General features: G+C 48.0%; 1 long non-coding RNA gene across 1 annotated transcript; it reads left to right on the top strand.

Moving 5' to 3' along the window:
- The first annotated feature begins 11465 nt into the window (after positions 1-11465).
- LOC138825546 (uncharacterized) lies at positions 11466-13137 on the top strand. Its single transcript, XR_011371429.1, has 2 exons — positions 11466-11700; positions 12561-13137. It is a non-coding gene; the product is annotated as an uncharacterized lncRNA (long non-coding RNA).
- The last annotated feature ends 1054 nt before the right edge of the window (positions 13138-14191 follow it).

The following is a 14191-nucleotide window of genomic DNA, read 5'->3' as shown; positions in this document are numbered from 1 at the left end:
CGAGTTCTTTAGTCCATGAGTTTAGCTCCATGTGTTCCAGTGGGAAGGTGTTTTTGTTTTGTGGGTTTTTAATGTTTTTCAGGATTTTTCTGTTGTAGATGTATCAGGAGGCCACCAAGTAGATGTGCAGTAAGTAGAAACTTACTTCTTGTGGCCTTTCCCAAGAAGCATGGCCGTCCTGGGGACCGGGACAGTTCATGGACAGCCTGAAGCAGAAAGAAGAGGAAGAGGTGGGAGAATCCGGAGACAGGCCGGGCTTCATAGTCACAAATACTCTATTCCCAGAAACAAGTCATTTATCAAAGTACTGGCGTCTCATTGACTGTCAAAAAGCAAGGGCTAATTACAGTGAAGAACAATGGCCTACACGGGCAGAGAAGACAGGGCCTGTTCAATTAATGGGGAAGGGAGGGGGGGGTCACGAGCATACAATATTTGAGACATCCGATTGGGGTGGTTTAATGAGCTATTGGTGAGGACTCTGGACAGTCCGCTGTTCCGGGAGCCATTAGTCATCCTTAGCTCTGAAACTGGTCGTTCAGTTCTCCCACTCAGCAACGCCTTCCTGGGGCCTGCTGTGTGTTGTGCGGGATATCCAGCATTCTGGACACAAGATAGTCTAGTTGAGGTGGACACCTTGACCCTCTGTATTAGTCAGGGTTATCCAGAAAAATACTAGAGCAAATTAGAGAGGATAGAGAGAGATGGAGAGCTTAGCTATGTAGATAGAGAGATAGATGATAGTTTAGATTTTTATTAATAGATTGGTAGATAAGAATGTAGACAGGTAGAAGATAAGTAGGCAGGTACACGACAGATAGACTGATAGATCAATAGATGTTTGATATCAGAAGATAATAGATACTAGAAGAGTGATAGATGATGGATTAAACGTATAGGTAGATAGAAGACAGGTCAAAGATGGGCAGAATGGATGATAGATAGATAGATAGGAAGATAGAGAAGAGATTTATTAAGAGGAATTGGCTAATCTGACAGTAGAGCCTTTGAAGTCCCACCATCCGCCACTTCTCAGCTGAAGTCTGTAGTATGTCCGGCAAATTTCCAAGTTCTCTGTCCAAACTCACTCCAAGAACACTCCTGATCTCTTGGGGAAACTGAGGCAGGTCCAGCCCTTAGTCGCCTCCAAGCATCTACATTCGCCATGACCTTTGCACTTGCTCTGTGAGCACCGGGTGCTGTCTCATCTGCCAGGCCCAGATTCCAGCCTCACTTCCTCCCAGAAGCCCTCGTCCCAGCTCTCCATAGCCCAGCGATATCCCCACCACTGTCCGGCCCCTCCATCTGTCTTCCATAGTGCACAGTCCATGGAGAACCCTCTGGCTCCTGTGTCATTGAGCTGGAAGTCAGATTCCCCCACACACACCAGTGGGTGCCACAGGGCAGGGACTTGGTCATTCCTGGCCACAGCTGCAGTTCTAGCGCCTTGGTCACATAGCAAACTGCCGACCAGCAGTAACTGACTGAATGCAGGTGACAGCACTCAGGACAACATAAGTGCTCGGGAAAGAGGAGGGGAAGATCTCAGAGAGCTATGAGCTTTTGGATCGACAATGGGGAGAAAAGGATGGAGGACAGGAACGTGCCTCCTTGGAAGGTGAAATTCATTAGGGCCGCAAAGATCTGCTTGGGGGAGACAGGCAGAACTCATTTCCACATAGCCATTACCTCATTCTTAGGGGCATAAAAGAAAGAGAGCCATGGGCTGGGAAGGTGGCTCAGTGGTAGAGCACTTTCCTTGCATGCTTGAGGCCCTGGGTTCGATTCTTCAGCACCACATAAGCAAAAAGAAAAAAGCCGGAAGTGGCACTGTGGCTCAAGTGGTAGAGCGCTAGCCCTGAGCGCTAGCCCTGAAGAGCTGAGGGACAGCGCCTAGGCCCAGAGTTCAGGCCCCATGACTGGACCCCCCCCCCCCCCGAAAAAAAAGAAAGAGAGCCAGGATGACCCCAAATCACCACGAATACAAGAACACCGTCAAGTCTCCAACCTCTGAGACTGGATGGTTCAGACTGACAGGTGGGGTGAAGGAGCAGAAGAGAATGAGCCACATTGCAAGTTCCACCAAGAGAAGCCATTGTGGGGCTCAGCCTTCGAAGAGACAAGATCTTAAGCTTCTATCTCCAACGTGTCTGGTGCAATCAACCTGGGTAACAGCACCGACATGGATAAAAAGTGGAATCAGAAGCTTCCAAGGTTTCTTCAGATCCCACATTTCCCTGTCATTGCAAAGGTTTTCCTACCCTGATGGTGGTGATTGGTCTGCCAACCCTCACTCCGCTGATTGGTAGACAGGCTATAAAGCCTACCCAGTAACCACCCACTGGCCAGCATCAGAAGCCATAATAGCCAATGGAATGTGGAACAACATCCCAACCAGCAAATCCAGGCAGGAGCCTCTCTCTGGTCTCGCCCATCTTGAGCTTCTATCCTTGCTCACAAGAGAAATACAACCCAGGGAGCAGATGCTCCTTGAAAAGGTCTATGGCCAGCCGGCAGCTCTGGATATTTCCCACACCTCTAGTAATGGGACTGTTTGTCGCTGCAGCAAAAGCTGACTATGACACTTCTAAAATCTCAGTGATTCCTGGCAACTGATTTCTGTCCTCTGGCTCTTCACTCCCTCATTGGTGGATCTGAATGGCTCCAAACTTCTCTCTGGCTTGACAGGGTTCTTTTAAAGAATCTACAACATGTTTTATGGGGTAAAGTATGGTTGATGTTTCTATTCTTTCCAAAGATGCAAGCTAATTATGAAGCTTCAGCTTATCAAAGAACAGTTTGGCAGTTAATGAGACTAAACTAGGGCAGGTGGAGACGTGGGGTGTGAGCTACTGTGGTAAAACTTCCATTCTGAAGACCCTGAGATTTTGTTTTAAAGTATTTTTTTTCTATAAAGCACAAAACCTGCCACCTTCAGCTGCTTTGGTTATTTATATGAGTATTTCCCAGTTCCAATAGCATGCTCAAATTTCCCTGGATTATGCCTCCTTCAGCAATTACTTACAGGTGGCTCTCGGGAGGGACAGAGCAGAAAGGCCGGCAGACAAAATCTCGTTGACTCGGCCTGGTGCTGCGGAAGTCTGACACGGCAGGGCCCCTGGCTGTTTTTCAGACTCACTGATGAAAAGCCTTCTCTACAGAGAAAGGTGACCCTGCAGAAAATGCAGGGGGGCAGGGGCGGAGAAAGGAAGGAGAGAAGGAAGGAGGGAAGTGGGAGGCAAGGAGGAAATGGAAAGAGGCCAACTCTTTGTGGAATTCCTTTGTGGGTATAAGTAAGCAAGCCAGTAGCTGAAGGCTACTCCAGAGGGGTTGAGAGAAATCAAAGGAGCACCCCAAGATCATGACTATCTATCTGTACCCCCCACAGTCTCTGGGTCCTTGAAGACTCCCTTTGACTCAGGTGAGCTCCACTGCAAAACTCTGCCAAAGACCAAATGCATCCTCAGCGAATACTTACCTCCCCCCTTCCCCCCTCCTCCAATCCTGGAGCTTGAACTCAGTGTCTGGGCATTGTCCCTGAGCTTTTCTGCTCAAGGCTAGGGCTCTACTGCTTGAGCTTTTCTGGTTGATGAGTAATTGAAAATGAGAGTCTCACTGACTTTCCTGCCCAGGCTGGCTTCAAACCTGGATCATCAGATCTCAGCCTCCTGAGTAGCTGGGATTACAGGCATGAGCCATCTGTACCTGGTGAAGACCCCCTTTTTAAGTTCTTTCCCTTCAAGTTCCATGTGCTAGACCGATTTCTCAAGAATCCATTGTGTATCCGAGTCCAACGAGACACACAACTAATAAGCCAGGAAAGAAAAAAGAGCCCCTGCTAACACAGACTTCTGCCACACCCCACCCGAACCTGCCTGATAAGCAAAATGTTCAGGAAGAGAGCCAACTTAGACTAAGAGACGAGAATTCTGTACAGATGAAGACAGCACGAAGAAACCCATCAAGCACCATTTGTAAAAGGAGAGGAAAGGGAGGAGGGGGTGGGAACAAAATGGAGGGTAAACTCATTCCAAAGACAGTGTAGACACCTTCTGGGATCAGCACAATGAAACCTCGAGTATTATCAAAGCACGCTAATTCAAACACAAAATTACACCTTTGGTCTCAAATGCCAGTCCCTGCCCGGCCACCTGGGTCCAGGCGGGGTTTAAAAGAACTTCATGTATCTCACCTAAACAGGAAGCCCCAGAGGAGAGGGTATGAATGAAGAGACACCCTTCCTCCAACCCCCCCCCCAAAAAAAAAAATCTCAGAGATACCTCTCTTGGAAAAAGTACAGCACTAAACCTCAGTCTCCAGGACTCCAATCCCCACAGGAACTATCTGACCAGGTGTTCAAGGAGAAGCATTCAATGTGAGGGGAGACAGACCAAAGAAACCCATAGTTACATAAAAGCGGAACAACCAAGCCCGCAATTAGATTCAATTCCTGCCCATTGAAGGCAAGGCTGGGCGAGCACCATTTACACCAGAAGCTCTCCGGCCCCTTCCCGCGCCTTCAGTACCAGCTGCTCACTCTGTGTAGAGTTACTGTGATTTTGGAGGAGTTAAAAAAGAAAAAAGTATAAACAAGTCTCTAAAAGCTGCCATTAATAAAGGCAACGAAACAGCAAAAGAAAACTCCAGCTGATTTCCCACTTCCGATTTCCTGGGCATCCGAGGAACCAAACCAAGGCTGTCTGATGCTGGGGCAGAATCGCCACCCTAAGAGGGCAGGCTGGAGCACGTGGCTAAAGGACAGCCCCCTTGGGACTTTGGGGCTCCTGGTATGGGGTTCGGTTTAACTAGTGAAGACCCCAGTTTATGTCACTAAAGCTTGCCCTCCTTTCTTTGGCCACTTGATTTTTCTCCTTGTCCATGATGGCTTTATTTCTGCTGCTGTCCATTCTCCGCCTGGACTAAGTACACTCCCTCCACTACCCTTGGCTCATACACCATTCCAGAAGCTCAGCTCGAGAGACCCGGACCTGGGGGGTGGGGTGAGGTCAGGGGAAGCAGTGAGTTTCCACATTTGCTCTTCAGCACCTATTCTACGGGACACACTCCCTGCCTCACCCCTCCCTGCCCTCCTCCACCCTGCCCAACAGAACTGCAACAGCCTGAAACACAAAGGAAAGAAATCCACAGGTCCAAAGCAGCCCTTTTTTTTCCTCTCTCTAAGGTCTCATGAGCTTTGAGATGAAATTGCCAGACGGGCCTGAGTCTCCACGGCGGGAGACTGGGTGGGAAGAGAGGAACTGTGCTTAGACACAAGATTGGCTTTGAGCCGGGCGTAGGTGGCTCACACCTGAGATCCTCAGCTATTCAGGAGGCTGAGATCTGAGGACTGAGGTTCAAAGCCAGCCCAGACAGGAAAGTCCAATGCGACTTATCTCCAATGAACCTCCAAAGAGAAAAAAGAAAAGACAACAGAAGTGGAACTGTGGCTCAAGTGGTAGAGCGTGAGCTTTGAACAAAAAAAAAAAAGCTCAGGGGTAGCACTCAGGCCCTGAGTTCAAGCCCCAGGATTGGCATATACACACACACACATACACATACACACACACACATACACATACACATACACACACATACACACATACATACACACGCATACACATACACACATACACACATACACACATACATACATACACACATACATGCATACACACATACACATATACACATACATGTATATATACACATATACACATACATATACACATATACACATACATACACACATATACACATACACATATACACATACATACACACATACACACACACAGGGCTTTATGATCCTGGTGTTGGAATTTGGTACCAGGCTAGGTGGGGCGGGGGGGGGGGGGGGGAGGGAGCAGCGGGGGGGAGGGGCAGCGGGGGGAGGGGCAGCGGGGGGGAGGGGGGAGATATTCTCTTTCAACAGTGTTAGGAAATCTGAAGAGCGCTCAGAAGTTTCCAGAAGTCACATTTCATAATGAAAGTCTTGGACTGGAGGCTCAAGCATTAACAATATGGGCCCAGCAAGTTCGAAGCCCTGAGTCCGTCCCCCAGTACTGCCAAAATAAAAGGCCTAGATGAGCAACCCTAACTGGAATAGCTTGTAGCACCCACAAGGGACTCTTATGCTCACATGAGGTCCAATTGGAAAAGCCTGGAGCCTGTGGTAGCCACACATTGATGTTAAGATGGCTCCATCTTTATCAAGCTGATGAGTCCTGGATGCTTGGCTGACCTAAAGTGATGTGGGTTGTTTGTAGTAAATCACTGATGTTGGCTGAGAAGAATTGAGTTGTGGAAATAAGATACAGAAGGCGTGCTCCACCGTGTGGGTCCTGCCAAGAACTAACCCTGGGAGGGGCCTTGGGTTAGGATAACCCTGGAATCCTGTCTCATTTACAACAAAAAATTGTGTCTCAAGTCCAGAAAGAATGGTGAGAAATGGTTTGGATGCATTTGCCAACTCAACACAGAAAGGTTATGTGCTCCAAGAACACATGCTGGCTCAGCTCTGGAAAGAGACCTCGGGCCAACCTCCCTGGGCAGAGTTTAAACAGATCCAACTCACACCTGCTTTCAGCCTCCTGCTGCTGCGCCCCCATCCCCTCCCCCCCCAGCCCCAGCCAGGCCCTTTGAATCCTGGATTTCATAGGTCTTCACAGGATGGCTACAGCCAGACCCCTAAATACCCACGCTGCCCTTTAGTCAGTGAAAGACTCCATCTGAAGGACACACATCCCTCCTGACAACCCACGTGCAGTGTACAAAGGTTCCACATGGATGAAACCACATCTCCCAGACGCCCACTGGTAGATGGCCAGTCTAAGTGCTCTCCACCCTGGGAGACTTAAGGTTGAGAGGCTGCACTTGGAAAGCCAAGGCAAAGGCTCCATTCCAGGAGACTGAGTTTGAACATCAATCAAAGGGGAAGGGGAAGATGGGAGCCCTGGCACCCACTTGCTGTGGCGGGGAGAGGAGGCTCCGGCTGACGGGGCCATCTCGGTGCCCAGGTACCATCTCTCCTGCATGTCATGGAGGAAAATCACTAGGGAGGAAAAAGAGACCTAGACTCAAGCAGACCAAAATAATAAGAATAAATCATGATGTCTAAGAAGACTTGAGGAGGCTCTCTGGCAGCCTGGCAGAGGCTGAGCTTGGGACAGGTCCTCCATTTTGTGGGGGACAGAATGAGAGGGACACGAGGAAGGAATGGTCATGTGATCAGGACCAGCATCTTCTGAGATACAGGCTCCTCACAACGGGGGCCAGCCCAGCCTGATTAAGAAGTCGTGCTTGGAGCACGGAAATTTCCAGAGGCTCAGGCTGGTTGTGCACATGGCTACCACATTCCAGGGCATAGAACCTGCCACCCGCACAGGAGCAGGATTCAATGGAGCCCTCCTTTCATAGGACAGAGGGGAGGAAAGAGCCTGGGAGGCCCGTGGGTTGGGAACACCATCCCACGAACTGTGGGCTCACAGCAATCTCCTTCCGGGTTGGAAGCTAGCACGGATCTCAGCAGCAGTTGCTGCTGGCTCAGGGGCCTCCACTGACTGGCTGTCTGGAAATTGCCCTTGGGCAATGACCTTGCCCAAGGTCAGACCTGCCTCAACCTCTCTCCCAAGTGCCAAGCCGGTGAGGAGGACAAGGGCTGGATGGATGGAGAGGTGCTACCCCCATGGAAAAGGACTGGAACAAAACCAGAGACAGCCAGGCACACTGGTGGCTCACGCCTGTCATCCTAGCTACTCAAGAGGCTGAGATCCGAGGATCACGGTTCAAAGCCAGCCCGGGCAGGAAAGTCCACGAGACTCTTATCTCCAATGAGCCACCAGATAATTAGAAGTGGTGCTGTGGCTTAAGTTGGTAGAGCCTTTGCCTTGAGCCAAAGAGCTCAGGGACAGCGCCCAGGCCCCATGACCAAAACAAAACAAAACACCATGCCAGCTCCCCAATACTGTATCCAGGCCATGTCTGCACACAGCTGTGATTCTAAGACAGATGCGGGTCCCAGGAGACATGGGATCTCGTGGTTAATAACTATGTGGAGATGGAGACAAATGGCCATCATGTGAGGACAATCTTGTCTTAACACATAAGCCACACTTACATGCGCTCACACAAAAATAGCAGGAGGCCAAAAGACAAGAGTGACAACACAAAAGGACACTCTTACAATTACTCTTTATTTATAGCAGCTACAACTGCAGACAGCTTAAATATTCGTCAGTAGATATCTAAAGTGAAGGACAAAATATTACACACACAAAAAAAGAAAAAGACTGTAGCTATGTGCACTAAGATGGGTAAGCCTAACAAATCAAATGCTGAGTTTAAAAAAGAAAAAAGCCTAGACCTACAGGGAGTATTTTCTCTGGGCTCATTCATTTTAAGTAAAATCACTATCTCTTTTGTGAACAGAATCACAGCACCCTGGGAGCAAGAAGGCAGGAGATGAGCACTGACTCCAAAAGATGCAGAGGCCAGCCAGGTGCTGGTGGCTCCCGCCTCTAATCCAAGCCCCCTCAGGAGGCTGAGATGCAGGAAATCGCCATTCGAAGCCAGCCCGAGCAGAAAAGTCCATGAGACTCCAATTCCAAAATCATCAGCAAAATGTCACCTGAAGTATGGTTCAAGGGGTAGAGTGCCAGCCACAAACAAATAGGCGAAATAAACGTGAGGCCCAGAGTTCAAACCCCAATGCCACCAAAAAGAAAAAAAAAAAGATGCAAAGGCAAAGGATACATTTTTTTTCTTTTTCTTTCTTCTCTTCTTATTTATTGTGTTTGTTTAAGCAGTGCTGGCATAGAAGTGTGGCCCCACAGCCCACTGATGCCTAAACAAAAATTCATTTAACCTTCAAATGTGGACACTTAACTTTTGTGCACTTTATCAAGACCTCATGCTGCATTAACAGGAAGTTTCACAAAGAAGGAGGAGGAGGAGGAGGAGGAAGAAGAAGAGGAAGAAGTGGAGGAGGTGGAGGAGGACGAGGACAAGGAGGAGGAAGAAGGAAGAAGGAAGAAGAAGAGGAGGAGGAGGAGGAGGAGGAGGAGGAGGAGGAGGAGGAGGAGGAGGAGGAGGAAGAGGTGGGAAAGCAAGCAAACAAGCAAGCAAGCCAAAAAGAAAGAGAGAGACAGAGAGAGAGAGAGAGAGAGAGAGAGAGAGAGAGAGAGAGAGAGAGAGAGAGAGAAAGAAAGAAAGGAAGGAAGGAAGGAAAGAAAGAAAGAAAGAAAGAAAGAAAGAAAGAAAGAAAGAAAGAAAGAAAGAAAGAAAGAAAGAAAGAAAGAAAGAAAGAAAGAAAGAAAGAAAGAAAGAAAGAAAGAAAGAAAGAAAGGAAAGAAAGAAAGGAAAGAAAGAGAGGAAGGAAGGAAGAAAGGAAGAGAAAGAAAGGAAGGAGAGAAGGGAGGGAGGGAGGGAGGAAAGAAGAAAGGAAGGAGGAAGGGAGAGAGGAAAGGAAAAGAAGGGAAGGAAGGAAAGGAAGAAAGAAAGTTCACCAAAATATTAATTGGCTATCTCTGGTTTAATGTAATTAAGGACAATTTTTTTTGTAATTTTCTTTTGTCAGTTGTGGGACTTGAACTCTGGGCCTGGGCACTGTCCCTCAGCTTTTCAGCTCAAGGCGAGAGCTCTCTACCAGTTGAGCCACAGTGCCACTTCCGGCTTTGTTCTGCTTATGTGGTGCTGAGGGATCGAACCCAGAGCCTCGTGCATGCAAGGCAAGCGCTCTACCACTGAGCCACCTTCCCAGCCCCCCCCCTTTTTTTTTTTGGTAATTCTTTCACTTCTACGTTTTCCAAATGTCCTCCAGGAACAACCAAGCTGTCATTTAGAGGGGGAGACATTGCAGGGCGATAGGGAAAACCTCCTGCTGGTGTCAGACACCTGGCACCCAGCTTGCCAGAACTGGCACAGACCACAGGCCCTTCCTTCGTCCTGGGCTTGCCCGTCGCATTCCAATCCTGATGCCACGCCAGTGTTGGCTCTGCCCACAGAAATGCGAAAACGTGAGCCCATCATTTGGAAGCCAAAAGCTGAGTGACTTTGGGTTAGTTCACCCCGCCGCTGGATATTGTTTCTTAAAAACTACCAATCACAGCCTCAGATCAAACCACAGTCACCCGGACCTGCAAATGGCAGAGCTCCCCTGCCTTCCACTTGCGTTGAAATACTTGTTTTCTCATGCTGAAGTTTCGAAAAGCTTTCCCTCACCCCTTAATGACTACCCTTCGCAAACGAATCCCAGGCCTTACAATTAGCCGTGTGCCTCCTAATTATGTCTTTGTTCGAATTTTCACAGGAGACGTGACAAAAAATTCATGTTTTGCCCAAGAACGAGCTTATTAGTTAATGAAAATTGGTCTAATAGCTGCCTTTTGGATACCCTGTCAAAATTCAAAAAGCTACATTCCGAGGAAGGGAAAGGTTGCTTTCATATTTACACTGAAAAATTAATTTCCGAGTCGGGACTGGGAATGAGATGTGGGAGGGAGAATTCTTTTCCCCAGAAGATTTCCCAGGCCAGGGCTTCTCTGCCCGTTTTCTTCCTGGCTGTCCTGAGCACCTGGCAAATCCTATCAGGGATGCACTAAGTGACATATCTCCCAGTCTTGCTCCGATTTGCCTCTTTCTGCAGAAGGAATTCTACAAGGAATAAAACAAAAAACAAAGACAAAACATAGTTTCTCCTCTGCTGTCTTCCACAAGCTTTTAACCAAGTTTAAAACTCTTTCACCAACCAAGAAGGTACCAAAAAATATTATTTTTATTCTACCTCTATGGGCTAAGTCAGGCTTTCAAGTCGATTTTTTTTTTAATGGATGAAGGAAGAACATCGAACCGAAAGGTAGAAAGCCAGCTCACTGCCACTGAGAAGGAATTTTTTTAAAGCCAGCAGGGCAAGCCAGCCAGCTCACCGCGAATCACACAACTTGTCACTACAAGGAAAAGAGTCCAGGTCTCCAATGGAACAGTCTGGAAAAAAATGGGGAGGGCTGTGGTCTCAAAACACACATTCCCCCAGAGGAGACCCCATCCAGCAACTGGCTCTCCCAAGTTCACAGCCTGCAGGCTACATGGGACCTCACCTTCACACACACACACACACACACACACACACACACACACACACACACACACACACACACACACACACACACACACACACACACACACACACACACACACACACACACACACACACACACACACACACACACACACAGGCTCTGCTTTTTCTTTCTCAGCCTTTCCTTTGCACCCTGGTGCCTGATCCACCTTGGCTCAAGAACAAACCTTAGCTGCCACCAGGGGTCCCCAGGTTCAAGGAGGGGAAAGGTAGCCTTAACCCAGAAGGATCTGCTTATGCTTGGGATCTCATCTAGCCTTGTGTCTCCTGGGCTGTCCGCTCTGCTCTGCGGTGGAACATAGGCTCAGTGTCTGATGTGGTGGAAGAGAAGATGAGCAGGGAGGGGAGAGCTCCCCACACTGGCTTTCCTTTTTGTTTCCTCCCCATTAGACCTTCAGCAAGCCGGCAACGTCTCTGGACCCCTGTTTCCTGGAGTAACTTAACCACGGTGCAGGCAAGACAAGTCAACTGAGATGGAGAAGCAGAGCAGCATCCTGCAAGCCTGCAAGCTCACGCTCTCCGTTGAGCTGTTTCTACAGCCTGCCACTCCCTTCTGTCTCCAAAATGTGAGTTTTCTCTTTTTCTCACCCAAGGGAACTTGGAAGTTTTGTGGACAGATTTGACCAAACCTCACATTGCTGCTTTGACGTCATTGGAACTAAGGACAGCGTCAACTGGACATCCTGGCTTTCTCGTTAGCAAACACACAAAACAGGATGAAGCTTTCAATTTGTACGAATGAAAGCAGGTCCAAGAAGATGTGTCTGGAGAAGAATAAGATGATGCAGATGCCAGGGAACAACCCAAGCATCGCTCGGAAAGCCTGAAAAAAATGAGATGAAGCTGGGCGCCAGTGGCTCATGCCTGTCATCCTAGCTATTCAGGAGTCTGAGATCTGAGGATCATGGCTCAGAGTCAGCCTGGGCAGGAAATTCCATGAGAATCTTATCCCCAATGAACAGAAATGGAGCTATGGTTCAAGTGGTAGAGCACCAACCTTGGAGACAAAAGCTCAGGGACAGCACCCAGGCCCTGAGTTCCAACTTCAGTACTGGAACAAGAGAGAGAGAGAGAGAGACCACAAAGGCTGGGGAGTATGGACTGTACAATGTTCTCCTCTCCTTATAATTTGCTATTTTCTGGTTTAATTAGAATCAGATCATGTGCAATAAAATCATCACCTGATAACATAATTCCATCAAACACGGGAGAGTAATATTCAAGTGACTGAGGCATGAACACGATTCACCTCCAGCAAGAAAGAGAAATTGTATTAGCAAAATGCCTCTAGACCCACTAATTAATTTGCTATATTATGCATGACAGGAAACAGCATAGCACAGGGAGGGGGAGGGAAAAAGGAAAGCTTGATTTTTTTTTTTTCTGAATTAGGGATGGATGTGCTTTCTCTCATCTCTTTCCGCAGCGGGCTTGTGGTTGGACGGAGGATTGGCCGAGAGGGAGAGACGCGGAGCACAGAGCAGAGAGCTGGTGGCGCCGGTGTACTCAGCCAATTAGCAGGTGTCAAAGTCACTCTGCGTCACCCCTGGCTGTCTTCATTTAGAGAGCTCCTCGCTCCTCCACAGAAGCACCGGTCTGCACCCAGCCTTCCTGCAAACCCAAGAAACTGGCAAATTAGCAGCCAGGGCCCTTAGCCAATTCCTCGGTGCAAGCTCGTGGAGTCTCCCGATCCATTATCGCTCCTGTCTTACAGAACTTGCCGGACTACAACTGAAACCATACCAGGTTCTTTCTTTCTTTCTTTTTTATTGTGAAAATCCCGTACAGAGCGGTTACAATTACACGGGCAAGGTAATGAGTCCATTTCTTCTCAAGCATTGTTGCCTCCTCCTTTGTTTCCCCTTCCCATCCCTTCCCATCTCCCACCCCACACCCCCACCCGGCCAAAGTTGTAATGTTTGTTTTTCGACATAACGACTTGCACATCTCCTTGTTGCAATGGGTCCACCTGTATCCCTATTTAAACAATATCGTTTAAACAAGTTCTTTCTTAACTGAACTGTCCTTTCACTGACAAAACAAGCGTTTACTTGGCACAGCGGTGAGGTGTTGACACAGTGGAGGTAGACACAGTGGAATGACTTGAGTTCACGCTACTTAACGAAGACATTGCCTGGCATAACTAGCTTTGGCGGGAGCCGGGGTGGGAGGCTAAAGAAACTTTCAAATAGACTTCACTTGGTCTGGAGCAACATCTCCCGTTTGGAAACCTGGCCACTCAGGAGGCTGAGCTCCAGAGGACAGAGGCTGAAAGCCAGCCCAGGCAAAAATGTTTGAGAGACCCATCTCAACAAGTAGCACAGAGCATGAGATGGTACTTCTGCCATCCCTGTGATGTGGGAAGTGTAAATAGGAGGATTACAGTCCAGCCTGGCCTTGGCATAAAGCAAAACCCTATCTGAGAAAGAACAAATGCAAAACAGGCTTGGTTGTAACTCAAGCAGTGAAATGTCAGTCAACACCCGCAACAGGATTTCCTCCTTGTTTAGAGCAGAGTACTATTCCATTGTGTTTATATGCCACATTTCCTGTGTCTGCTCACTCGCTGGTAGGAGTGCAGGTCGGTCTCTCATCGTGGTGAATCACTGTGGTGAACGTTGCTGCACGTGAGAGCTCCATGTCTCATGGACACACAGAATCCGTTGCCTTTAGTTAAGTAGCCAGAGCTGGTATTACTAGATCACAAGTAGTTCTATTTGTAACCTCCAGAGGGAGGGGTGGAACCTGATTTCAGATCCCTCTATATGATTACAGATCCTCCTATATGATTACAGGTCTTTTCACATCATGGTTTTAGCTTCTACCTTCCAAAAACAAGTCAGGAAAAATAGAAACCAATTGGACTCAAGGCAAGTGGAAAGAAGGAAATAATAAAGGAAGCACAGATCAATATAATCAGACATCGAAAAACAGTAGAATAAAGAAAAAAAAAACACAATGAAATCCAAAGTTGGTTCTTTAGAAAGATCAATGACCTAATAAGCCTTTAGCAGAACTGATCAGGAGAACAGGAGAGAAGATATAAACAATCAATAG

This window comes from Dipodomys merriami, unplaced genomic scaffold (assembly GCF_024711535.1).
Source record: "Dipodomys merriami isolate MVZ:Mamm:240054 unplaced genomic scaffold, mDipMer1.0.p SCAF_138, whole genome shotgun sequence".
NCBI lineage: Eukaryota > Metazoa > Chordata > Mammalia > Rodentia > Heteromyidae > Dipodomys > Dipodomys merriami.
The sequence above is the reverse complement of the archived record's forward strand: the minus strand, read 5'-3'. Positions and strand labels throughout refer to the sequence as shown.